Genomic DNA, 25,683 nt, shown 5'->3' with positions numbered 1-25,683 from the left:
GTCAGCAGCAGCAGAAGTCCTGTGCCTGGACGCTCCAACAGCGGCCAGACACAAGCAGAAGCAGAAGCAGCAGAAGCAGCAGCAGCACCACCTTTTGTTTTTTGGCTGCAGCAGCAGCAAGGCCCACAGGGCTGGCTAGCTGGCTAGCCAGCAAGCAGGTAGCAATGAAAGTAGGAATCTTTCTTTTTAACCCTGTAAGGGGGTGGTGCACTGTACCCGAAGATACTGCCATATCGGGTCAATGCATAGGGCGACGGAAGCAAGCTTCGAAATCGGCCCCCGTTCTCAAAAATCCATTTAATATATGGTCCCCAGATAGGGGACGTATCAGATATTAAACTGATAAGAACAGATACTACACTTGATCTTAGCCAAAAGGCCGAGAAGCGATAACCGTGAAAGGGGCGGGCCCAACAAGGTGCCCTTCATGGGCACTATCACTGCTTGCTGTCAGGGAGGCTGCCAGACAATTTTCCATGCACACTCTGGGCTGGGGGGCAGTCAACCACCAGTACACACAGCAGAACCTAAACCCATACCATTATTGCTAAGCAGCAAGACAGGGGCCCATTGCACTCCCACGGGGCCTTTTTAAATGCAATCCATAACCCGGATTTGCCAGGAACCCTTCTTACTCCTCCTACTTGCATGTGACACTGGGCTTAGGATCTGCATAGGAAACACACACACAAGCACACACCTACCTTTGTTGCCTGCAGATGCCTCCTTGGCTGTCCCCAAACGGTATCAAACCAACACCCACGGGAAGCTGTAAGCATAGAGGACATGCCTGCACCCCATTGGACTTACCTGTGTGGGTTAAATCCGGGTTATTTGACAACCTATGGCGGTGATGGTTCTGCTCAGGCAGAGCAGTGCTGATGCTCCTCATAAAGCTGTCGCTGCTGTGAAGGTTCTAGGTGACATCACAAATCCCTATGGTTACATACACAACAAAGCTGGGTTGTTGTTGTTTACACTCTGCAAGGCCTGTGGAAGTGAGTGACATCATAGCACTGTAGTTCTGAGGGTTCTAGATGGATGCAACAATCTCCTGTTGCTTCTATGAAGGCCATAATAGACGACATCACCAAACAGCTCCATAGTCACATACACAGCAAAGGAGAGATGTTGTTTACACCTAGTGATGTCAGTGGTATTGAGTGACATCACAGCACAGTGCTAAGGCTCCTGGGCCTGGACACAGCAGCGGCTGCAATATCTCAACGGAGAATACGTTTATATATATGTGTGTGTGTGCGCGTATATATATATATATATATATATATATATATATATATATATATATATATATATATTTCTCCGCCGAAATCACTTTTAAACCCATTTCCACCTTTTTTTCCCTTCTCTTCCTCTTACTTTTTTTTCACGTTTTTTTACGTTTTTCTCCTTTTCGCCTCTTTTCTGGGCGTATTATTCTTCTTTTTCTTCTTTTTTTTCGTCTAATGCATACCCCATCAGTGCAGCAATGCTTATTCAATACCGCCAGCAGATGGAGACACTGGGGGATAATTTTCTAAGGATTTATACTGATTTTTCCTGTCTGAATTTGTCGCACAGAAAGTTGCAGGCCAAATATGTGTGACATTTCTGCGACTTTAGCTTCTAGAGCATTTTTACAACATTATACATAGGTGCTGAATACATAAAAAGCGACTGTTCAGCGACAGACAAGTCGCATCGGCTGAAAGTAGGCCAGAATGTCAGTCCATGTTGGAGCAGGTTTAGATACAGTCTAAAGTATAGATCTCAAAGTCTGTGCACAGAATTTAGCAAGGGCCTCGCACCTTCTGATGCATCAGGTAGGTGCACAATAGCATAGCCTAACCCTCTGTACTTTGGTCTATATTGATGCGGGACATAGACAGCCAGCTGATGACCAATCCATTAGTGCAATGGATGGCTGGAAGCATTTGTCTTTGCCTTTGCAATACCACAGAAGCAATGCATGGTCAATGTACAGCAATGACACACCTGTGTGAACAGCCAGGAGACCCCCCCCCCCCCCCCATGTTATGTTACATAGTTACATAGTTAGTACGGTCGAAAAAAGACATATGTCCATCAAGTTCAACCAGGGAATTAAGGGGTAGGGGTGTGGCGCGATATTGGGGAAGGGATGAGATTTTATATTTCTTCATAAGCATTAATCTTATTTTGTCAATTAGGAACATTCAGCACCCACCCGCTATCAAGGCAGCTGCCTATCATGTCATGCCCTACCTGCACAGGTGTGCTGGCTACTCAAATGATCCAATTAAGGAGGCCATTTAGTCAGCAGCAGCAGAAGTCCTGTGCCTGGACGCTCCAACAGCGGCCAGACACAAGCAGAAGCAGAAGCAGCAGAAGCAGCAGCAGCACCACCTTTTGTTTTTTGGCTGCAGCAGCAGCAAGGCCCACAGGGCTGGCTAGCTGGCTAGCCAGCAAGCAGGTAGCAATGAAAGTAGGAATCTTTCTTTTTAACCCTGTAAGGGGGTGGTGCACTGTACCCGAAGATACTGCCATATCGGGTCAATGCATAGGGCGACGGAAGCAAGCTTCGAAATCGGCCCCCGTTCTCAAAAATCCATTTAATATATGGTCCCCAGATAGGGGACGTATCAGATATTAAACTGATAAGAACAGATACTACACTTGATCTTAGCCAAAAGGCCGAGAAGCGATAACCGTGAAAGGGGCGGGCCCAACAAGGTGCCCTTCATGGGCACTATCACTGCTTGCTGTCAGGGAGGCTGCCAGACAATTTTCCATGCACACTCTGGGCTGGGGGGCAGTCAACCACCAGTACACACAGCAGAACCTAAACCCATACCATTATTGCTAAGCAGCAAGACAGGGGCCCATTGCACTCCCACGGGGCCTTTTTAAATGCAATCCATAACCCGGATTTGCCAGGAACCCTTCTTACTCCTCCTACTTGCATGTGACACTGGGCTTAGGATCTGCATAGGAAACACACACACAAGCACACACCTACCTTTGTTGCCTGCAGATGCCTCCTTGGCTGTCCCCAAACGGTATCAAACCAACACCCACGGGAAGCTGTAAGCATAGAGGACATGCCTGCACCCCATTGGACTTACCTGTGTGGGTTAAATCCGGGTTATTTGACAACCTATGGCGGTGATGGTTCTGCTCAGGCAGAGCAGTGCTGATGCTCCTCATAAAGCTGTCGCTGCTGTGAAGGTTCTAGGTGACATCACAAATCCCTATGGTTACATACACAACAAAGCTGGGTTGTTGTTGTTTACACTCTGCAAGGCCTGTGGAAGTGAGTGACATCATAGCACTGTAGTTCTGAGGGTTCTAGATGGATGCAACAATCTCCTGTTGCTTCTATGAAGGCCATAATAGACGACATCACCAAACAGCTCCATAGTCACATACACAGCAAAGGAGAGATGTTGTTTACACCTAGTGATGTCAGTGGTATTGAGTGACATCACAGCACAGTGCTAAGGCTCCTGGGCCTGGACACAGCAGCGGCTGCAATATCTCAACGGAGAATACGTTTATATATATGTGTGTGTGTGCGCGTATATATATATATATATATATATATATATATATATATATTTCTCCGCCGAAATCACTTTTAAACCCATTTCCACCTTTTTTTCCCTTCTCTTCCTCTTACTTTTTTTTCACGTTTTTTTACGTTTTTCTCCTTTTCGCCTCTTTTCTGGGCGTATTATTCTTCTTTTTCTTCTTTTTTTTCGTCTAATGCATACCCCATCAGTGCAGCAATGCTTATTCAATACCGCCAGCAGATGGAGACACTGGGGGATAATTTTCTAAGGATTTATACTGATTTTTCCTGTCTGAATTTGTCGCACAGAAAGTTGCAGGCCAAATATGTGTGACATTTCTGCGACTTTAGCTTCTAGAGCATTTTTACAACATTATACATAGGTGCTGAATACATAAAAAGCGACTGTTCAGCGACAGACAAGTCGCATCGGCTGAAAGTAGGCCAGAATGTCAGTCCATGTTGGAGCAGGTTTAGATACAGTCTAAAGTATAGATCTCAAAGTCTGTGCACAGAATTTAGCAAGGGCCTCGCACCTTCTGATGCATCAGGTAGGTGCACAATAGCATAGCCTAACCCTCTGTACTTTGGTCTATATTGATGCGGGACATAGACAGCCAGCTGATGACCAATCCATTAGTGCAATGGATGGCTGGAAGCATTTGTCTTTGCCTTTGCAATACCACAGAAGCAATGCATGGTCAATGTACAGCAATGACACACCTGTGTGAACAGCCAGGAGACCCCCCCCCCCCCATGTTATGTTACATAGTTACATAGTTAGTACGGTCGAAAAAAGACATATGTCCATCAAGTTCAACCAGGGAATTAAGGGGTAGGGGTGTGGCGCGATATTGGGGAAGGGATGAGATTTTATATTTCTTCATAAGCATTAATCTTATTTTGTCAATTAGGAACATTCAGCACCCACCCGCTATCAAGGCAGCTGCCTATCATGTCATGCCCTACCTGCACAGGTGTGCTGGCTACTCAAATGATCCAATTAAGGAGGCCATTTAGTCAGCAGCAGCAGAAGTCCTGTGCCTGGACGCTCCAACAGCGGCCAGACACAAGCAGAAGCAGAAGCAGCAGAAGCAGCAGCAGCACCACCTTTTGTTTTTTGGCTGCAGCAGCAGCAAGGCCCACAGGGCTGGCTAGCTGGCTAGCCAGCAAGCAGGTAGCAATGAAAGTAGGAATCTTTCTTTTTAACCCTGTAAGGGGGTGGTGCACTGTACCCGAAGATACTGCCATATCGGGTCAATGCATAGGGCGACGGAAGCAAGCTTCGAAATCGGCCCCCGTTCTCAAAAATCCATTTAATATATGGTCCCCAGATAGGGGACGTATCAGATATTAAACTGATAAGAACAGATACTACACTTGATCTTAGCCAAAAGGCCGAGAAGCGATAACCGTGAAAGGGGCGGGCCCAACAAGGTGCCCTTCATGGGCACTATCACTGCTTGCTGTCAGGGAGGCTGCCAGACAATTTTCCATGCACACTCTGGGCTGGGGGGCAGTCAACCACCAGTACACACAGCAGAACCTAAACCCATACCATTATTGCTAAGCAGCAAGACAGGGGCCCATTGCACTCCCACGGGGCCTTTTTAAATGCAATCCATAACCCGGATTTGCCAGGAACCCTTCTTACTCCTCCTACTTGCATGTGACACTGGGCTTAGGATCTGCATAGGAAACACACACACAAGCACAACACCTACCTTTGTTGCCTGCAGATGCCTCCTTGGCTGTCCCCAAACGGTATCAAACCAACACCCACGGGAAGCTGTAAGCATAGAGGACATGCCTGCACCCCATTGGACTTACCTGTGTGGGTTAAATCCGGGTTATTTGACAACCTATGGCGGTGATGGTTCTGCTCAGGCAGAGCAGTGCTGATGCTCCTCATAAAGCTGTCGCTGCTGTGAAGGTTCTAGGTGACATCACAAATCCCTATGGTTACATACACAACAAAGCTGGGTTGTTGTTGTTTACACTCTGCAAGGCCTGTGGAAGTGAGTGACATCATAGCACTGTAGTTCTGAGGGTTCTAGATGGATGCAACAATCTCCTGTTGCTTCTATGAAGGCCATAATAGACGACATCACCAAACAGCTCCATAGTCACATACACAGCAAAGGAGAGATGTTGTTTACACCTAGTGATGTCAGTGGTATTGAGTGACATCACAGCACAGTGCTAAGGCTCCTGGGCCTGGACACAGCAGCGGCTGCAATATCTCAACGGAGAATACGTTTATATATATGTGTGTGTGTGCGCGTATATATATATATATATATATATATATATATATATATATATATTTCTCCGCCGAAATCACTTTTAAACCCATTTCCACCTTTTTTTCCCTTCTCTTCCTCTTACTTTTTTTTCACGTTTTTTTACGTTTTTCTCCTTTTCGCCTCTTTTCTGGGCGTATTATTCTTCTTTTTCTTCTTTTTTTTCGTCTAATGCATACCCCATCAGTGCAGCAATGCTTATTCAATACCGCCAGCAGATGGAGACACTGGGGGATAATTTTCTAAGGATTTATACTGATTTTTCCTGTCTGAATTTGTCGCACAGAAAGTTGCAGGCCAAATATGTGTGACATTTCTGCGACTTTAGCTTCTAGAGCATTTTTACAACATTATACATAGGTGCTGAATACATAAAAAGCGACTGTTCAGCGACAGACAAGTCGCATCGGCTGAAAGTAGGCCAGAATGTCAGTCCATGTTGGAGCAGGTTTAGATACAGTCTAAAGTATAGATCTCAAAGTCTGTGCACAGAATTTAGCAAGGGCCTCGCACCTTCTGATGCATCAGGTAGGTGCACAATAGCATAGCCTAACCCTCTGTACTTTGGTCTATATTGATGCGGGACATAGACAGCCAGCTGATGACCAATCCATTAGTGCAATGGATGGCTGGAAGCATTTGTCTTTGCCTTTGCAATACCACAGAAGCAATGCATGGTCAATGTACAGCAATGACACACCTGTGTGAACAGCCAGGAGACCCCCCCCCCCCCATGTTATGTTACATAGTTACATAGTTAGTACGGTCGAAAAAAGACATATGTCCATCAAGTTCAACCAGGGAATTAAGGGGTAGGGGTGTGGCGCGATATTGGGGAAGGGATGAGATTTTATATTTCTTCATAAGCATTAATCTTATTTTGTCAATTAGGAACATTCAGCACCCACCCGCTATCAAGGCAGCTGCCTATCATGTCATGCCCTACCTGCACAGGTGTGCTGGCTACTCAAATGATCCAATTAAGGAGGCCATTTAGTCAGCAGCAGCAGAAGTCCTGTGCCTGGACGCTCCAACAGCGGCCAGACACAAGCAGAAGCAGAAGCAGCAGAAGCAGCAGCAGCACCACCTTTTGTTTTTTGGCTGCAGCAGCAGCAAGGCCCACAGGGCTGGCTAGCTGGCTAGCCAGCAAGCAGGTAGCAATGAAAGTAGGAATCTTTCTTTTTAACCCTGTAAGGGGGTGGTGCACTGTACCCGAAGATACTGCCATATCGGGTCAATGCATAGGGCGACGGAAGCAAGCTTCGAAATCGGCCCCCGTTCTCAAAAATCCATTTAATATATGGTCCCCAGATAGGGGACGTATCAGATATTAAACTGATAAGAACAGATACTACACTTGATCTTAGCCAAAAGGCCGAGAAGCGATAACCGTGAAAGGGGCGGGCCCAACAAGGTGCCCTTCATGGGCACTATCACTGCTTGCTGTCAGGGAGGCTGCCAGACAATTTTCCATGCACACTCTGGGCTGGGGGGCAGTCAACCACCAGTACACACAGCAGAACCTAAACCCATACCATTATTGCTAAGCAGCAAGACAGGGGCCCATTGCACTCCCACGGGGCCTTTTTAAATGCAATCCATAACCCGGATTTGCCAGGAACCCTTCTTACTCCTCCTACTTGCATGTGACACTGGGCTTAGGATCTGCATAGGAAACACACACACAAGCACACACCTACCTTTGTTGCCTGCAGATGCCTCCTTGGCTGTCCCCAAACGGTATCAAACCAACACCCACGGGAAGCTGTAAGCATAGAGGACATGCCTGCACCCCATTGGACTTACCTGTGTGGGTTAAATCCGGGTTATTTGACAACCTATGGCGGTGATGGTTCTGCTCAGGCAGAGCAGTGCTGATGCTCCTCATAAAGCTGTCGCTGCTGTGAAGGTTCTAGGTGACATCACAAATCCCTATGGTTACATACACAACAAAGCTGGGTTGTTGTTGTTTACACTCTGCAAGGCCTGTGGAAGTGAGTGACATCATAGCACTGTAGTTCTGAGGGTTCTAGATGGATGCAACAATCTCCTGTTGCTTCTATGAAGGCCATAATAGACGACATCACCAAACAGCTCCATAGTCACATACACAGCAAAGGAGAGATGTTGTTTACACCTAGTGATGTCAGTGGTATTGAGTGACATCACAGCACAGTGCTAAGGCTCCTGGGCCTGGACACAGCAGCGGCTGCAATATCTCAACGGAGAATACGTTTATATATATGTGTGTGTGTGCGCGTATATATATATATATATATATATATATATATATATATATATATATATATTCTCCGCCGAAATCACTTTTAAACCCATTTCCACCTTTTTTTCCCTTCTCTTCCTCTTACTTTTTTTTCACGTTTTTTTACGTTTTTCTCCTTTTCGCCTCTTTTCTGGGCGTATTATTCTTCTTTTTCTTCTTTTTTTTCGTCTAATGCATACCCCATCAGTGCAGCAATGCTTATTCAATACCGCCAGCAGATGGAGACACTGGGGGATAATTTTCTAAGGATTTATACTGATTTTTCCTGTCTGAATTTGTCGCACAGAAAGTTGCAGGCCAAATATGTGTGACATTTCTGCGACTTTAGCTTCTAGAGCATTTTTACAACATTATACATAGGTGCTGAATACATAAAAAGCGACTGTTCAGCGACAGACAAGTCGCATCGGCTGAAAGTAGGCCAGAATGTCGGTCCATGTTGGAGCAGGTTTAGATACAGTCTAAAGTATAGATCTCAAAGTCTGTGCACAGAATTTAGCAAGGGCCTCGCACCTTCTGATGCATCAGGTAGGTGCACAATAGCATAGCCTAACCCTCTGTACTTTGGTCTATATTGATGCGGGACATAGACAGCCAGCTGATGACCAATCCATTAGTGCAATGGATGGCTGGAAGCATTTGTCTTTGCCTTTGCAATACCACAGAAGCAATGCATGGTCAATGTACAGCAATGACACACCTGTGTGAACAGCCAGGAGACCCCCCCCCCCCCCCCCCCCCATGTTATGTTACATAGTTACATAGTTAGTACGGTCGAAAAAAGACATATGTCCATCAAGTTCAACCAGGGAATTAAGGGGTAGGGGTGTGGCGCGATATTGGGGAAGGGATGAGATTTTATATTTCTTCATAAGCATTAATCTTATTTTGTCAATTAGGAACATTCAGCACCCACCCGCTATCAAGGCAGCTGCCTATCATGTCATGCCCTACCTGCACAGGTGTGCTGGCTACTCAAATGATCCAATTAAGGAGGCCATTTAGTCAGCAGCAGCAGAAGTCCTGTGCCTGGACGCTCCAACAGCGGCCAGACACAAGCAGAAGCAGAAGCAGCAGAAGCAGCAGCAGCACCACCTTTTGTTTTTTGGCTGCAGCAGCAGCAAGGCCCACAGGGCTGGCTAGCTGGCTAGCCAGCAAGCAGGTAGCAATGAAAGTAGGAATCTTTCTTTTTAACCCTGTAAGGGGGTGGTGCACTGTACCCGAAGATACTGCCATATCGGGTCAATGCATAGGGCGACGGAAGCAAGCTTCGAAATCGGCCCCCGTTCTCAAAAATCCATTTAATATATGGTCCCCAGATAGGGGACGTATCAGATATTAAACTGATAAGAACAGATACTACACTTGATCTTAGCCAAAAGGCCGAGAAGCGATAACCGTGAAAGGGGCGGGCCCAACAAGGTGCCCTTCATGGGCACTATCACTGCTTGCTGTCAGGGAGGCTGCCAGACAATTTTCCATGCACACTCTGGGCTGGGGGGCAGTCAACCACCAGTACACACAGCAGAACCTAAACCCATACCATTATTGCTAAGCAGCAAGACAGGGGCCCATTGCACTCCCACGGGGCCTTTTTAAATGCAATCCATAACCCGGATTTGCCAGGAACCCTTCTTACTCCTCCTACTTGCATGTGACACTGGGCTTAGGATCTGCATAGGAAACACACACACAAGCACACACCTACCTTTGTTGCCTGCAGATGCCTCCTTGGCTGTCCCCAAACGGTATCAAACCAACACCCACGGGAAGCTGTAAGCATAGAGGACATGCCTGCACCCCATTGGACTTACCTGTGTGGGTTAAATCCGGGTTATTTGACAACCTATGGCGGTGATGGTTCTGCTCAGGCAGAGCAGTGCTGATGCTCCTCATAAAGCTGTCGCTGCTGTGAAGGTTCTAGGTGACATCACAAATCCCTATGGTTACATACACAACAAAGCTGGGTTGTTGTTGTTTACACTCTGCAAGGCCTGTGGAAGTGAGTGACATCATAGCACTGTAGTTCTGAGGGTTCTAGATGGATGCAACAATCTCCTGTTGCTTCTATGAAGGCCATAATAGACGACATCACCAAACAGCTCCATAGTCACATACACAGCAAAGGAGAGATGTTGTTTACACCTAGTGATGTCAGTGGTATTGAGTGACATCACAGCACAGTGCTAAGGCTCCTGGGCCTGGACACAGCAGCGGCTGCAATATCTCAACGGAGAATACGTTTATATATATGTGTGTGTGTGCGCGTATATATATATATATATATATATATATATATATATTTCTCCGCCGAAATCACTTTTAAACCCATTTCCACCTTTTTTTCCCTTCTCTTCCTCTTACTTTTTTTTCACGTTTTTTTACGTTTTTCTCCTTTTCGCCTCTTTTCTGGGCGTATTATTCTTCTTTTTCTTCTTTTTTTTCGTCTAATGCATACCCCATCAGTGCAGCAATGCTTATTCAATACCGCCAGCAGATGGAGACACTGGGGGATAATTTTCTAAGGATTTATACTGATTTTTCCTGTCTGAATTTGTCGCACAGAAAGTTGCAGGCCAAATATGTGTGACATTTCTGCGACTTTAGCTTCTAGAGCATTTTTACAACATTATACATAGGTGCTGAATACATAAAAAGCGACTGTTCAGCGACAGACAAGTCGCATCGGCTGAAAGTAGGCCAGAATGTCAGTCCATGTTGGAGCAGGTTTAGATACAGTCTAAAGTATAGATCTCAAAGTCTGTGCACAGAATTTAGCAAGGGCCTCGCACCTTCTGATGCATCAGGTAGGTGCACAATAGCATAGCCTAACCCTCTGTACTTTGGTCTATATTGATGCGGGACATAGACAGCCAGCTGATGACCAATCCATTAGTGCAATGGATGGCTGGAAGCATTTGTCTTTGCCTTTGCAATACCACAGAAGCAATGCATGGTCAATGTACAGCAATGACACACCTGTGTGAACAGCCAGGAGACCCCCCCCCCCCCATGTTATGTTACATAGTTACATAGTTAGTACGGTCGAAAAAAGACATATGTCCATCAAGTTCAACCAGGGAATTAAGGGGTAGGGGTGTGGCGCGATATTGGGGAAGGGATGAGATTTTATATTTCTTCATAAGCATTAATCTTATTTTGTCAATTAGGAACATTCAGCACCCACCCGCTATCAAGGCAGCTGCCTATCATGTCATGCCCTACCTGCACAGGTGTGCTGGCTACTCAAATGATCCAATTAAGGAGGCCATTTAGTCAGCAGCAGCAGAAGTCCTGTGCCTGGACGCTCCAACAGCGGCCAGACACAAGCAGAAGCAGAAGCAGCAGAAGCAGCAGCAGCACCACCTTTTGTTTTTTGGCTGCAGCAGCAGCAAGGCCCACAGGGCTGGCTAGCTGGCTAGCCAGCAAGCAGGTAGCAATGAAAGTAGGAATCTTTCTTTTTAACCCTGTAAGGGGGTGGTGCACTGTACCCGAAGATACTGCCATATCGGGTCAATGCATAGGGCGACGGAAGCAAGCTTCGAAATCGGCCCCCGTTCTCAAAAATCCATTTAATATATGATCCCCAGATAGGGGACGTATCAGATATTAAACTGATAAGAACAGATACTACACTTGATCTTAGCCAAAAGGCCGAGAAGCGATAACCGTGAAAGGGGCGGGCCCAACAAGGTGCCCTTCATGGGCACTATCACTGCTTGCTGTCAGGGAGGCTGCCAGACAATTTTCCATGCACACTCTGGGCTGGGGGGCAGTCAACCACCAGTACACACAGCAGAACCTAAACCCATACCATTATTGCTAAGCAGCAAGACAGGGGCCCATTGCACTCCCACGGGGCCTTTTTAAATGCAATCCATAACCCGGATTTGCCAGGAACCCTTCTTACTCCTCCTACTTGCATGTGACACTGGGCTTAGGATCTGCATAGGAAACACACACACAAGCACACACCTACCTTTGTTGCCTGCAGATGCCTCCTTGGCTGTCCCCAAACGGTATCAAACCAACACCCACGGGAAGCTGTAAGCATAGAGGACATGCCTGCACCCCATTGGACTTACCTGTGTGGGTTAAATCCGGGTTATTTGACAACCTATGGCGGTGATGGTTCTGCTCAGGCAGAGCAGTGCTGATGCTCCTCATAAAGCTGTCGCTGCTGTGAAGGTTCTAGGTGACATCACAAATCCCTATGGTTACATACACAACAAAGCTGGGTTGTTGTTGTTTACACTCTGCAAGGCCTGTGGAAGTGAGTGACATCATAGCACTGTAGTTCTGAGGGTTCTAGATGGATGCAACAATCTCCTGTTGCTTCTATGAAGGCCATAATAGACGACATCACCAAACAGCTCCATAGTCACATACACAGCAAAGGAGAGATGTTGTTTACACCTAGTGATGTCAGTGGTATTGAGTGACATCACAGCACAGTGCTAAGGCTCCTGGGCCTGGACACAGCAGCGGCTGCAATATCTCAACGGAGAATACGTTTATATATATGTGTGTGTGTGCGCGTATATATATATATATATATATATATATATATATATATATATTTCTCCGCCGAAATCACTTTTAAACCCATTTCCACCTTTTTTTCCCTTCTCTTCCTCTTACTTTTTTTTCACGTTTTTTTACGTTTTTCTCCTTTTCGCCTCTTTTCTGGGCGTATTATTCTTCTTTTTCTTCTTTTTTTTCGTCTAATGCATACCCCATCAGTGCAGCAATGCTTATTCAATACCGCCAGCAGATGGAGACACTGGGGGATAATTTTCTAAGGATTTATACTGATTTTTCCTGTCTGAATTTGTCGCACAGAAAGTTGCAGGCCAAATATGTGTGACATTTCTGCGACTTTAGCTTCTAGAGCATTTTTACAACATTATACATAGGTGCTGAATACATAAAAAGCGACTGTTCAGCGACAGACAAGTCGCATCGGCTGAAAGTAGGCCAGAATGTCAGTCCATGTTGGAGCAGGTTTAGATACAGTCTAAAGTATAGATCTCAAAGTCTGTGCACAGAATTTAGCAAGGGCCTCGCACCTTCTGATGCATCAGGTAGGTGCACAATAGCATAGCCTAACCCTCTGTACTTTGGTCTATATTGATGCGGGACATAGACAGCCAGCTGATGACCAATCCATTAGTGCAATGGATGGCTGGAAGCATTTGTCTTTGCCTTTGCAATACCACAGAAGCAATGCATGGTCAATGTACAGCAATGACACACCTGTGTGAACAGCCAGGAGACCCCCCCCCCCCCCATGTTATGTTACATAGTTACATAGTTAGTACGGTCGAAAAAAGACATATGTCCATCAAGTTCAACCAGGGAATTAAGGGGTAGGGGTGTGGCGCGATATTGGGGAAGGGATGAGATTTTATATTTCTTCATAAGCATTAATCTTATTTTGTCAATTAGGAACATTCAGCACCCACCCGCTATCAAGGCAGCTGCCTATCATGTCATGCCCTACCTGCACAGGTGTGCTGGCTACTCAAATGATCCAATTAAGGAGGCCATTTAGTCAGCAGCAGCAGAAGTCCTGTGCCTGGACGCTCCAACAGCGGCCAGACACAAGCAGAAGCAGAAGCAGCAGAAGCAGCAGCAGCACCACCTTTTGTTTTTTGGCTGCAGCAGCAGCAAGGCCCACAGGGCTGGCTAGCTGGCTAGCCAGCAAGCAGGTAGCAATGAAAGTAGGAATCTTTCTTTTTAACCCTGTAAGGGGGTGGTGCACTGTACCCGAAGATACTGCCATATCGGGTCAATGCATAGGGCGACGGAAGCAAGCTTCGAAATCGGCCCCCGTTCTCAAAAATCCATTTAATATATGGTCCCCAGATAGGGGACGTATCAGATATTAAACTGATAAGAACAGATACTACACTTGATCTTAGCCAAAAGGCCGAGAAGCGATAACCGTGAAAGGGGCGGGCCCAACAAGGTGCCCTTCATGGGCACTATCACTGCTTGCTGTCAGGGAGGCTGCCAGACAATTTTCCATGCACACTCTGGGCTGGGGGGCAGTCAACCACCAGTACACACAGCAGAACCTAAACCCATACCATTATTGCTAAGCAGCAAGACAGGGGCCCATTGCACTCCCACGGGGCCTTTTTAAATGCAATCCATAACCCGGATTTGCCAGGAACCCTTCTTACTCCTCCTACTTGCATGTGACACTGGGCTTAGGATCTGCATAGGAAACACACACACAAGCACACACCTACCTTTGTTGCCTGCAGATGCCTCCTTGGCTGTCCCCAAACGGTATCAAACCAACACCCACGGGAAGCTGTAAGCATAGAGGACATGCCTGCACCCCATTGGACTTACCTGTGTGGGTTAAATCCGGGTTATTTGACAACCTATGGCGGTGATGGTTCTGCTCAGGCAGAGCAGTGCTGATGCTCCTCATAAAGCTGTCGCTGCTGTGAAGGTTCTAGGTGACATCACAAATCCCTATGGTTACATACACAACAAAGCTGGGTTGTTGTTGTTTACACTCTGCAAGGCCTGTGGAAGTGAGTGACATCATAGCACTGTAGTTCTGAGGGTTCTAGATGGATGCAACAATCTCCTGTTGCTTCTATGAAGGCCATAATAGACGACATCACCAAACAGCTCCATAGTCACATACACAGCAAAGGAGAGATGTTGTTTACACCTAGTGATGTCAGTGGTATTGAGTGACATCACAGCACAGTGCTAAGGCTCCTGGGCCTGGACACAGCAGCGGCTGCAATATCTCAACGGAGAATACGTTTATATATATGTGTGTGTGTGCGCGTATATATATATATATATATATATATATATATATATATATATTTCTCCGCCAAAATCACTTTTAAACCCATTTCCACCTTTTTTTCCCTTCTCTTCCTCTTACTTTTTTTTCACGTTTTTTTACGTTTTTCTCCTTTTCGCCTCTTTTCTGGGCGTATTATTCTTCTTTTTCTTCTTTTTTTCGTCTAATGCATACCCCATCAGTGCAGCAATGCTTATTCAATACCGCCAGCAGATGGAGACACTGGGGGATAATTTTCTAAGGATTTATACTGATTTTTCCTGTCTGAATTTGTCGCACAGAAAGTTGCAGGCCAAATATGTGTGACATTTCTGCGACTTTAGCTTCTAGAGCATTTTTCAACATTATACATAGGTGCTGAATACATAAAAAGCGACTGTTCAGCGACAGACAAGTCACATCGGCTGAAAGTAGGCCAGAATGTCAGTCCATGTTGGAGCAGGTTTAGATACAGTCTAAAGTATAGATCTCAAAGTCTGTGCACAGAATTTAGCAAGGGCCTCGCACCTTCTGATGCATCAGGTAGGTGCACAATAGCATAGCCTAACCCTCTGTACTTTGGTCTATATTGATGCGGGACATAGACAGCCAGCTGATGACCAATCCATTAGTGCAATGGATGGCTGGAAGCATTTGTCTTTGCCTTTGCAATACCACAGAAGCAATGCATGGTCAATGTACAGCAATGACACACCTGTGTGAACAGCCAGGAGACCCCCCCCCCCCCCCCATGTTATGTTACATAGTTACATAGTTAGTAAGGTCGAAAAAAGACATATGTCCATCAAGTTCAACCAGGGAATTAAGGGGTAGGGGTGTGGCGCGATATTGGGGAAGGGATGAGATTTTATATTTCTTCATAAGCATTAATCTTATTTTGTCAATTAGGAACATTCAGCACCCACCCGCTATCAAGGCAGCTGCCTATCATGTCATGCCCTACCTGCACAGGTGTGCTGGCTACTCAAATGATCCAATTAAGGAGGCCATTTAGTCAGCAGCAGCAGAAGTCCTGTGCCTGGACGCTCCAACAGCGGCCAGACACAAGCAGAAGCAGAAGCAGCAGAAGCAGCAGCAGCACCACCTTTTGTTTTTTGGCTGCAGCAGCAGCAAGGCCCACAGGGCTGGCTAGCTGGCTAGCCAGCAAGCAGGTAGCAATGAAAGTAGGAATCTTTCTTTTTAACCCTGTAAGGGGGTGGTGCACTGTACCCGAAGATACTGCCATATCGGGTCAATGCATAGGGCGACGGAAGCAAGCTTCGAAATCGGCCCCCGTTCTCAAAAATCCATTTAATATATGGTCCCCAGATAGGGGACGTATCAGATATTAAACTGATAAGAACAGATACTACACTTGATCTTAGCCAAAAGGCCGAGAAGCGATAACCGTGAAAGGGGCGGGCCCAACAAGGTGCCCTTCATGGGCACTATCACTGCTTGCTGTCAGGGAGGCTGCCAGACAATTTTCCATGCACACTCTGGGCTGGGGGGCAGTCAACCACCAGTACACACAGCAGAACCTAAACCCATACCATTATTGCTAAGCAGCAAGACAGGGGCCCATTGCACTCCCACGGGGCCTTTTTAAATGCAATCCATAACCCGGATTTGCCAGGAACCCTTCTTACTCCTCCTACTTGCATGTGACACTGGGCTTAGGATCTGCATAGGAAACACACACACAAGCACACACCTACCTTTGTTGCCTGCAGATGCCTCCTTGGCTGTCCCCAAACGGTATCAAACCAACACCCACGGGAAGCTGTAAGCATAGAGGACATGCCTGCACCCCATTGGACTTACCTGTGTGGGTTAAATCCGGGTTATTTGACAACCTATGGCGGTGATGGTTCTGCTCAGGCAGAGCAGTGCTGATGCTCCTCATAAAGCTGTCGCTGCTGTGAAGGTTCTAGGTGACATCACAAATCCCTATGGTTACATACACAACAAAGCTGGGTTGTTGTTGTTTACACTCTGCAAGGCCTGTGGAAGTGAGTGACATCATAGCACTGTAGTTCTGAGGGTTCTAGATGGATGCAACAATCTCCTGTTGCTTCTATGAAGGCCATAATAGACGACATCACCAAACAGCTCCATAGTCACATACACAGCAAAGGAGAGATGTTGTTTACACCTAGTGATGTCAGTGGTATTGAGTGACATCACAGCACAGTGCTAAGGCTCCTGGGCCTGGACACAGCAGCGGCTGCAATATCTCAACGGAGAATACGTTTATATATATGTGTGTGTGTGCGCGTATATATATATATATATATATATATATATATATATATATATTTCTCCGCCGAAATCACTTTTAAACCCATTTCCACCTTTTTTTCCCTTCTCTTCCTCTTACTTTTTTTTCACGTTTTTTTACGTTTTTCTCCTTTTCGCCTCTTTTCTGGGCGTATTATTCTTCTTTTTCTTCTTTTTTTCGTCTAATGCATACCCCATCAGTGCAGCAATGCTTATTCAATACCGCCAGCAGATGGAGACACTGGGGGATAATTTTCTAAGGATTTATACTGATTTTTCCTGTCTGAATTTGTCGCACAGAAAGTTGCAGGCCAAATATGTGTGACATTTCTGCGACTTTAGCTTCTAGAGCATTTTTCAACATTATACATAGGTGCTGAATACATAAAAAGCGACTGTTCAGCGACAGACAAGTCGCATCGGCTGAAAGTAGGCCAGAATGTCAGTCCATGTTGGAGCAGGTTTAGATACAGTCTAAAGTATAGATCTCAAAGTCTGTGCACAAAATTTAGCAAGGGCCTCGCACCTTCTGATGCATCAGGTAGGTGCACAATAGCATAGCCTAACCCTCTGTACTTTGGTCTATATTGATGCGGGACATAGACAGCCAGCTGATGACCAATCCATTAGTGCAATGGATGGCTGGAAGCATTTGTCTTTGCCTTTGCAATACCACAGAAGCAATGCATGGTCAATGTACAGCAATGACACACCTGTGTGAACAGCCAGGAGACCCCCCCCCCCCCCATGTTATGTTACATAGTTACATAGTTAGTACGGTCGAAAAAAGACATATGTCCATCAAGTTCAACCAGGGAATTAAGGGGTAGGGGTGTGGCGCGATATTGGGGAAGGGATGACATTTTATATTTCTTCATAAGCATTAATCTTATTTTGTCAATTAGGAACATTCAGCACCCACCCGCTATCAAGGCAGCTGCCTATCATGTCATGCCCTACCTGCACAGGTGTGCTGGCTACTCAAATGATCCAATTAAGGAGGCCATTTAGTCAGCAGCAGCAGAAGTCCTGTGCCTGGACGCTCCAACAGCGGCCAGACACAAGCAGAAGCAGAAGCAGCAGAAGCAGCAGCAGCACCACCTTTTGTTTTTTGGCTGCAGCAGCAGCAAGGCCCACAGGGCTGGCTAGCTGGCTAGCCAGCAAGCAGGTAGCAATGAAAGTAGGAATCTTTCTTTTTAACCCTGTAAGGGGGTGGTGCACTGTACCCGAAGATACTGCCATATCGGGTCAATGCATAGGGCGACGGAAGCAAGCTTCGAAATCGGCCCCCGTTCTCAAAAATCCATTTAATATATGGTCCCCAGATAGGGGACGTATCAGATATTAAACTGATAAGAACAGATACTACACTTGATCTTAGCCAAAAGGCCGAGAAGCGATAACCGTGAAAGGGGCGGGCCCAACAAGGTGCCCTTCATGGGCACTATCACTGCTTGCTGTCAGGGAGGCTGCCAGACAATTTTCCATGCACACTCTGGGCTGGGGGGCAGTCAACCACCAGTACACACAGCAGAACCTAAACCCATACCATTATTGCTAAGCAGCAAGACAGGGGCCCATTGCACTCCCACGGGGCCTTTTTAAATGCAATCCATAACCCGGATTTGCCAGGAACCCTTCTTACTCCTCCTACTTGCATGTGACACTGGGCTTAGGATCTGCATAGGAAACACACACACAAGCACACACCTACCTTTGTTGCCTGCAGATGCCTCCTTGGCTGTCCCCAAATGGTATCAAACCAACACCCACGGGAAGCTGTAAGCATAGAGGACATGCCTGCACCCCATTGGACTTACCTGTGTGGGTTAAATCCGGGTTATTTGACAACCTATGGCGGTGATGGTTCTGCTCAGGCAGAGCAGTGCTGATGCTCCTCATAAAGCTGTCGCTGCTGTGAAGGTTCTAGGTGACATCACAAATCCCTATGGTTACATACACAACAAAGCTGGGTTGTTGTTGTTTACACTCTGCAAGGCCTGTGGAAGTGAGTGACATCATAGCACTGTAGTTCTGAGGGTTCTAGATGGATGCAACAATCTCCTGTTGCTTCTATGAAGGCCATAATAGACGACATCACCAAACAGCTCCATAGTCACATACACAGCAAAGGAGAGATGTTGTTTACACCTAGTGATGTCAGTGGTATTGAGTGACATCACAGCACAGTGCTAAGGCTCCTGGGCCTGGACACAGCAGCGGCTGCAATATCTCAACGGAGAATACGTTTATATATATGTGTGTGTGTGCGCGTATATATATATATATATATATATATATATATATATTTCTCCGCCGAAATCACTTTTAAACCCATTTCCACCTTTTTTTCCCTTCTCTTCCTCTTTCTTTTTTTTCACGTTTTTTTACGTTTTTCTCCTTTTCGCCTCTTTTCTGGGCGTATTATTCTTCTTTTTCTTCTTTTTTTTCGTCTAATGCATACCCCATCAGTGCAGCAATGCTTATTCAATACCGCCAGCAGATGGAGACACTGGGGGATAATTTTCTAAGGATTTATACTGATTTTTCCTGTCTGAATTTGTCGCACAGAAAGTTGCAGGCCAAATATGTGTGACATTTCTGCGACTTTAGCTTCTAGAGCATTTTTACAACATTATACATAGGTGCTGAATACATAAAAAGCGACTGTTCAGCGACAGACAAGTCGCATCGGCTGAAAGTAGGCCAGAATGTCAGTCCATGTTGGAGCAGGTTTAGATACAGTCTAAAGTATAGATCTCAAAGTCTGTGCACAGAATTTAGCAAGGGCCTCGCACCTTCTGATGCATCAGGTAGGTGCACAATAGCATAGCCTAACCCTCTGTACTTTGGTCTATATTGATGCGGGACATAGACAGCCAGCTGATGACCAATCCATTAGTGCAATGGATGGCTGGAAGCATTTGTCTTTGCCTTTGCAATACCACAGAAGCAATGCATGGTCAATGTACAGCAATGACACACCTGTGTGAACAGCCAGGAGACCCCCCCCCCCCCCATGTTATGTTACATAGTTACATAGTTAGTACGGTCGAAAAAAGACATATGTCCATCAAGTTCAACCAGGGAATTAAGGGGTAGGGGTGTGGCGTGATATTGGGGAAGGGATGAGATTTTATATTTCTTCATAAGCATTAATCTTATTTTGTCAATTAGGAACATTCAGCACCCACCCGCTATCAAGGCAGCTGCCTATCATGTCATGCCCTACCTGCACAGGTGTGCTGGCTACTCAAATGATCCAATTAAGGAGGCCATTTAGTCAGCAGCAGCAGAAGTCCTGTGCCTGGACGCTCCAACAGCGGCCAGACACAAGCAGAAGCAGAAGCAGCAGAAGCAGCAGCAGCACCACCTTTTGTTTTTTGGCTGCAGCAGCAGCAAGGCCCACAGGGCTGGCTAGCTGGCTAGCCAGCAAGCAGGTAGCAATGAAAGTAGGAATCTTTCTTTTTAACCCTGTAAGGGGGTGGTGCACTGTACCCGAAGATACTGCCATATCGGGTCAATGCATAGGGCGACGGAAGCAAGCTTCGAAATCGGCCCCCGTTCTCAAAAATCCATTTAATATATGGTCCCCAGATAGGGGACGTATCAGATATTAAACTGATAAGAACAGATACTACACTTGATCTTAGCCAAAAGGCCGAGAAGCGATAACCGTGAAAGGGGCGGGCCCAACAAGGTGCCCTTCATGGGCACTATCACTGCTTGCTGTCAGGGAGGCTGCCAGACAATTTTCCATGCACACTCTGGGCTGGGGGGCAGTCAACCACCAGTACACACAGCAGAACCTAAACCCATACCATTATTGCTAAGCAGCAAGACAGGGGCCCATTGCACTCCCACGGGGCCTTTTTAAATGCAATCCATAACCCGGATTTGCCAGGAACCCTTCTTACTCCTCCTACTTGCATGTGACACTGGGCTTAGGATCTGCATAGGAAACACACACACAAGCACACACCTACCTTTGTTGCCTGCAGATGCCTCCTTGGCTGTCCCCAAACGGTATCAAACCAACACCCACGGGAAGCTGTAAGCATAGAGGACATGCCTGCACCCCATTGGACTTACCTGTGTGGGTTAAATCCGGGTTATTTGACAACCTATGGCGGTGATGGTTCTGCTCAGGCAGAGCAGTGCTGATGCTCCTCATAAAGCTGTCGCTGCTGTGAAGGTTCTAGGTGACATCACAAATCCCTATGGTTACATACACAACAAAGCTGGGTTGTTGTTGTTTACACTCTGCAAGGCCTGTGGAAGTGAGTGACATCATAGCACTGTAGTTCTGAGGGTTCTAGATGGATGCAACAATCTCCTGTTGCTTCTATGAAGGCCATAATAGACGACATCACCAAACAGCTCCATAGTCACATACACAGCAAAGGAGAGATGTTGTTTACACCTAGTGATGTCAGTGGTATTGAGTGACATCACAGCACAGTGCTAAGGCTCCTGGGCCTGGACACAGCAGCGGCTGCAATATCTCAACGGAGAATACGTTTATATATATGTGTGTGTGTGCGCGTATATATATATATATATATATATATATATATATATATATATATATATTTCTCCGCCGAAATCACTTTTAAACCCATTTCCACCTTTTTTTCCCTTCTCTTCCTCTTACTTTTTTTTCACGTTTTTTTACGTTTTTCTCCTTTTCGCCTCTTTTCTGGGCGTATTATTCTTCTTTTTCTTCTTTTTTTTCGTCTAATGCATACCCCATCAGTGCAGCAATGCTTATTCAATACCGCCAGCAGATGGAGACACTGGGGGATAATTTTCTAAGGATTTATACTGATTTTTCCTGTCTGAATTTGTCGCACAGAAAGTTGCAGGCCAAATATGTGTGACATTTCTGCGACTTTAGCTTCTAGAGCATTTTTACAACATTATACATAGGTGCTGAATACATAAAAAGCGACTGTTCAGCGACAGACAAGTCGCATCGGCTGAAAGTAGGCCAGAATGTCAGTCCATGTTGGAGCAGGTTTAGATACAGTCTAAAGTATAGATCTCAAAGTCTGTGCACAGAATTTAGCAAGGGCCTCGCACCTTCTGATGCATCAGGTAGGTGCACAATAGCATAGCCTAACCCTCTGTACTTTGGTCTATATTGATGCGGGACATAGACAGCCAGCTGATGACCAATCCATTAGTGCAATGGATGGCTGGAAGCATTTGTCTTTGCCTTTGCAATACCACAGAAGCAATGCATGGTCAATGTACAGCAATGACACACCTGTGTGAACAGCCAGGAGACCCCCCCCCCCCATGTTATGTTACATAGTTACATAGTTAGTACGGTCGAAAAAAGACATATGTCCATCAAGTTCAACCAGGGAATTAAGGGGTAGGGGTGTGGCGCGATATTGGGGAAGGGATGAGATTTTATATTTCTTCATAAGCATTAATCTTATTTTGTCAATTAGGAACATTCAGCACCCACCCGCTATCAAGGCAGCTGCCTATCATGTCATGCCCTACCTGCACAGGTGTGCTGGCTACTCAAATGATCCAATTAAGGAGGCCATTTAGTCAGCAGCAGCAGAAGTCCTGTGCCTGGACGCTCCAACAGCGGCCAGACACAAGCAGAAGCAGAAGCAGCAGAAGCAGCAGCAGCACCACCTTTTGTTTTTTGGCTGTAGCAGCAGCAAGGCCCACAGGGCTGGCTAGCTGGCTAGCCAGCAAGCAGGTAGCAATGAAAGTAGGAATCTTTCTTTTTAACCCTGTAAGGGGGTGGTGCACTGTACCCGAAGATACTGCCATATCGGGTCAATGCATAGGGCGACGGAAGCAAGCTTCGAAATCGGCCCCCGTTCTCAAAAATCCATTTAATATATGGTCCCCAGATAGGGGACGTATCAGATATTAAACTGATAAGAACAGATACTACACTTGATCTTAGCCAAAAGGCCGAGAAGCGATAACCGTGAAAGGGGCGGGCCCAACAAGGTGCCCTTCATGGGCACTATCACTGCTTGCTGTCAGGGAGGCTGCCAGACAATTTTCCATGCACACTCTGGGCTGGGGGGCAGTCAACCACCAGTACACACAGCAGAACCTAAACCCATACCATTATTGCTAAGCAGCAAGACAGGGGCCCATTGCACTCCCACGGGGCCTTTTTAAATGCAATCCATAACCCGGATTTGCCAGGAACCCTTCTTACTCCTCCTACTTGCATGTGACACTGGGCTTAGGATCTGCATAGGAAACACACACACAAGCACACACCTACCTTTGTTGCCTGCAGATGCCTCCTTGGCTGTCCCCAAACGGTATCAAACCAACACCCACGGGAAGCTGTAAGCATAGAGGACATGCCTGCACCCCATTGGACTTACCTGTGTGGGTTAAATCCGGGTTATTTGACAACCTATGGCGGTGATGGTTCTGCTCAGGCAGAGCAGTGCTGATGCTCCTCATAAAGCTGTCGCTGCTGTGAAGGTTCTAGGTGACATCACAAATCCCTATGGTTACATACACAACAAAGCTGGGTTGTTGTTGTTTACACTCTGCAAGGCCTGTGGAAGTGAGTGACATCATAGCACTGTAGTTCTGAGGGTTCTAGATGGATGCAACAATCTCCTGTTGCTTCTATGAAGGCCATAATAGACGACATCACCAAACAGCTCCATAGTCACATACACAGCAAAGGAGAGATGTTGTTTACACCTAGTGATGTCAGTGGTATTGAGTGACATCACAGCACAGTGCTAAGGCTCCTGGGCCTGTACACAGCAGCGGCTGCAATATCTCAACGGAGAATACGTTTATATATATGTGTGTGTGTGCGCGTATATATATATATATATATATATATATATATATATATATATATATATATATATATTTCTCCGCCGAAATCACTTTTAAACCCATTTCCACCTTTTTTTCCCTTCTCTTCCTCTTACTTTTTTTTCACGTTTTTTTACGTTTTTCTCCTTTTCGCCTCTTTTCTGGGCGTATTATTCTTCTTTTTCTTCTTTTTTTTCGTCTAATGCATACCCCATCAGTGCAGCAATGCTTATTCAATACCGCCAGCAGATGGAGACACTGGGGGATAATTTTCTAAGGATTTAAACTGATTTTTCCTGTCTGAATTTGTCGCACAGAAAGTTGCAGGCCAAATATGTGTGACATTTCTGCGACTTTAGCTTCTAGAGCATTTTTACAACATTATACATAGGTGCTGAATACATAAAAAGCGACTGTTCAGCGACAGACAAGTCGCATCGGCTGAAAGTAGGCCAGAATGTCAGTCCATGTTGGAGCAGGTTTAGATACAGTCTAAAGTATAGATCTCAAAGTCTGTGCACAGAATTTAGCAAGGGCCTCGCACCTTCTGATGCATCAGGTAGGTGCACAATAGCATAGCCTAACCCTCTGTACTTTGGTCTATATTGATGCGGGACATAGACAGCCAGCTGATGACCAATCCATTAGTGCAATGGATGGCTGGAAGCATTTGTCTTTGCCTTTGCAATACCACAGAAGCAATGCATGGTCAATGTACAGCAATGACACACCTGTGTGAACAGCCAGGAGACCCCCCCCCCCCCCATGTTATGTTACATAGTTACATAGTTAGTACGGTCGAAAAAAGACATATGTCCATCAAGTTCAACCAGGGAATTAAGGGGTAGGGGTGTGGCGCGATATTGGGGAAGGGATGAGATTTTATATTTCTTCATAAGCATTAATCTTATTTTGTCAATTAGGAACATTCAGCACCCACCCGCTATCAAGGCAGCTGCCTATCATGTCATGCCCTACCTGCACAGGTGTGCTGGCTACTCAAATGATCCAATTAAGGAGGCCATTTAGTCAGCAGCAGCAGAAGTCCTGTGCCTGGACGCTCCAACAGCGGCCAGACACAAGCAGAAGCAGAAGCAGCAGAAGCAGCAGCAGCACCACCTTTTGTTTTTTGGCTGCAGCAGCAGCAAGGCCCACAGGGCTGGCTAGCTGGCTAGCCAGCAAGCAGGTAGCAATGAAAGTAGGAATCTTTCTTTTTAACCCTGTAAGGGGGTGGTGCACTGTACCCGAAGATACTGCCATATCGGGTCAATGCATAGGGCGACGGAAGCAAGCTTCGAAATCGGCCCCCGTTCTCAAAAATCCATTTAATATATGGTCCCCAGATAGGGGACGTATCAGATATTAAACTGATAAGAACAGATACTACACTTGATCTTAGCCAAAAGGCCGAGAAGCGATAACCGTGAAAGGGGCGGGCCCAACAAGGTGCCCTTCATGGGCACTATCACTGCTTGCTGTCAGGGAGGCTGCCAGACAATTTTCCATGCACACTCTGGGCTGGGGGGCAGTCAACCACCAGTACACACAGCAGAACCTAAACCCATACCATTATTGCTAAGCAGCAAGACAGGGGCCCATTGCACTCCCACGGGGCCTTTTT

General features: G+C 46.2%; 12 non-coding genes across 12 annotated transcripts; all 12 read right to left on the bottom strand.

Annotated features, from left to right (window-relative positions):
* Positions 1 to 200: 200 nt before the first annotated feature.
* LOC130340976 (U2 spliceosomal RNA) lies at positions 201 to 391 on the bottom strand. Its single transcript, XR_008880997.1, has one exon. It is a non-coding gene; the product is annotated as a U2 spliceosomal RNA (small nuclear RNA).
* A 2,103-nt stretch (positions 392 to 2,494) lies between these two features.
* On the bottom strand, positions 2,495 to 2,685 carry LOC130340975 (U2 spliceosomal RNA). The gene has a single exon (XR_008880996.1). It is a non-coding gene; the product is annotated as a U2 spliceosomal RNA (small nuclear RNA).
* A 2,084-nt stretch (positions 2,686 to 4,769) lies between these two features.
* On the bottom strand, positions 4,770 to 4,960 carry LOC130340974 (U2 spliceosomal RNA). Its single transcript, XR_008880995.1, has one exon. It is a non-coding gene; the product is annotated as a U2 spliceosomal RNA (small nuclear RNA).
* A 2,089-nt stretch (positions 4,961 to 7,049) lies between these two features.
* On the bottom strand, positions 7,050 to 7,240 carry LOC130340973 (U2 spliceosomal RNA). Its single transcript, XR_008880994.1, has one exon. It is a non-coding gene; the product is annotated as a U2 spliceosomal RNA (small nuclear RNA).
* A 2,101-nt stretch (positions 7,241 to 9,341) lies between these two features.
* Positions 9,342 to 9,532, bottom strand: LOC130340972 (U2 spliceosomal RNA). Its single transcript, XR_008880993.1, has one exon. It is a non-coding gene; the product is annotated as a U2 spliceosomal RNA (small nuclear RNA).
* A 2,080-nt stretch (positions 9,533 to 11,612) lies between these two features.
* On the bottom strand, positions 11,613 to 11,803 carry LOC130340931 (U2 spliceosomal RNA). The gene has a single exon (XR_008880959.1). It is a non-coding gene; the product is annotated as a U2 spliceosomal RNA (small nuclear RNA).
* Positions 11,804 to 13,890: 2,087 nt separating this feature from the next.
* On the bottom strand, positions 13,891 to 14,081 carry LOC130340971 (U2 spliceosomal RNA). The gene has a single exon (XR_008880992.1). It is a non-coding gene; the product is annotated as a U2 spliceosomal RNA (small nuclear RNA).
* Positions 14,082 to 16,168: 2,087 nt separating this feature from the next.
* On the bottom strand, positions 16,169 to 16,359 carry LOC130340970 (U2 spliceosomal RNA). Its single transcript, XR_008880991.1, has one exon. It is a non-coding gene; the product is annotated as a U2 spliceosomal RNA (small nuclear RNA).
* A 2,085-nt stretch (positions 16,360 to 18,444) lies between these two features.
* LOC130340969 (U2 spliceosomal RNA) lies at positions 18,445 to 18,635 on the bottom strand. Its single transcript, XR_008880990.1, has one exon. It is a non-coding gene; the product is annotated as a U2 spliceosomal RNA (small nuclear RNA).
* A 2,081-nt stretch (positions 18,636 to 20,716) lies between these two features.
* LOC130340967 (U2 spliceosomal RNA) lies at positions 20,717 to 20,907 on the bottom strand. The gene has a single exon (XR_008880989.1). It is a non-coding gene; the product is annotated as a U2 spliceosomal RNA (small nuclear RNA).
* Positions 20,908 to 22,998: 2,091 nt separating this feature from the next.
* LOC130340965 (U2 spliceosomal RNA) lies at positions 22,999 to 23,189 on the bottom strand. The gene has a single exon (XR_008880987.1). It is a non-coding gene; the product is annotated as a U2 spliceosomal RNA (small nuclear RNA).
* A 2,101-nt stretch (positions 23,190 to 25,290) lies between these two features.
* LOC130340964 (U2 spliceosomal RNA) lies at positions 25,291 to 25,481 on the bottom strand. Its single transcript, XR_008880986.1, has one exon. It is a non-coding gene; the product is annotated as a U2 spliceosomal RNA (small nuclear RNA).
* Between the last annotated feature and the right edge of the window lie 202 nt (positions 25,482 to 25,683).

This window comes from Hyla sarda, unplaced genomic scaffold, assembly GCF_029499605.1.
Source record: "Hyla sarda isolate aHylSar1 unplaced genomic scaffold, aHylSar1.hap1 scaffold_605, whole genome shotgun sequence".
Taxonomy (NCBI): Eukaryota; Metazoa; Chordata; class Amphibia; order Anura; family Hylidae; genus Hyla; species Hyla sarda.
The sequence above is the reverse complement of the archived record's forward strand: the minus strand, read 5'-3'. Positions and strand labels throughout refer to the sequence as shown.